Source organism: Physeter macrocephalus, chromosome 10 (assembly GCF_002837175.3).
Source record: "Physeter macrocephalus isolate SW-GA chromosome 10, ASM283717v5, whole genome shotgun sequence".
In the NCBI taxonomy this organism is placed as follows: Eukaryota; Metazoa; Chordata; class Mammalia; order Artiodactyla; family Physeteridae; genus Physeter; species Physeter macrocephalus.
Window position 1 is genome coordinate 48,390,567 of NC_041223.1, and position 1,615 is coordinate 48,392,181.

Sequence of the window (1,615 nt, forward strand, 5' to 3'; positions counted from 1 at the left end):
GGAGAAAATATTTGCAAACGAATCAATGGAGAAAGAATTAATCTCCAAAATATATAAACAGCTCATGCAGCTCAATATTAAAGAAACAAACAACCCAATCCAAAAATGGTCAGAAGACCTAAATAGACATTTCTCCAAAGAAGACATACAGATGGCCAAGAAGCACATGAAATGCTGCTCAACATCACTAATTATTAGAGAAATGCAAATCAAAACTACAATGAGGTATCATCTCACACCAGTTAGAATGGGCATCATCAGAAAATCTACAAACAACAAATGCTGGAGAGGGTGTGGAGAAAAGGGAAACTTCTTGCACTGTTGGTGGGAATGTAAATTGATTCAGCCACTATGGAGAACAGTATGGAGGTTCCTTAAAAAACTAAATATAGAATTACCATATGATCTAGCAATCCCACTACTGGGCATATACCCAGAGAAAACCATAATTCAAAAAGACACATGCAGGGCTTCCCTGGTGGCACAGTTGTTGAGAGTCTGCCTGCCAATGCAGGGATGCGGGTTCGTGCCCTGGTCCAGGAGGCTCCCACATGCCACGGAGCGGCTGGGCCCGTGAGCCATAGCTGCTGGGCCTGTGCGTCCGGAGCCTGTGCTCCACAGCGGGAGAGGCCTGCATACCGCAAAGAAAAGAAAAAAAAAATAGACACGTGCACCCCAATGTTCATTGCAGCACTATTTACAATAGCCAGGTCATGGAAGCAACCTAAATGCCATCGACAGACGAATGGATAAAGAAGTTGTCTTACATATATACAAAGGAATATTACTCAGCCATTAAAAAGAATGACATTGAGTCATTTGTTGAGATGTGGATGGATCTTGAGACTGTCATACAGAGTAAAGTAAGTCAGAAAGAGGAAAAGAAATACTGTATATTAACGCATATATGTGGAACCTAGAAAAATGGTACAGATGAACCGGTTTGCAGGGCAGAACTAGAGACACAGATGTAGAGAACAAACGTATGGACACCAAGGGGGGAAAACCGCGGTGGAGTGGCGATCATGGTGTGCTGAATTGGGCGATTGGCGTTGACATGTATACACTGATGTGTATAAAATTGACGACTAATAAGAACCTGCAGTATAAAAAAACAAACAAAAAAACTAAACTTTCTTTGGGTTATTTGTATGGAAATATGTTAATATAAATGTTCCAGACATTACATGAAATTTCTAAAAATCTTATATGTTCTGGTATAATGTTATAAGTCACAATTCTAGTTATTACTTTAAAATGTATATCTCAGAAATAACTAAATTTCCTTGTCAATTGCATTATTATGAACTTTCATCAAATCTTTAACCATGGTCATTTTTAAGTCTTTTGTCATTTACAGACAGTTCTGGGTGTACTCTGACGCTTTCACAAAAATGTTCCTATAAAAGGGTTTCATCTTCAAGGAATTCGTGGAAAAGACTGACAAGTACAGGTTTCTGGTAACTGAGTATACTACTGAATGGAATGAATATGCATTTTCAGAACTCTAATGGAAAACTGATGAATTCATTAAAATGCTAACAAAAGATCAAGATAAAAAAAATTACATGGGACTGAGTGAACTGATGAGGATGATTATAATTTTTGTGACTTT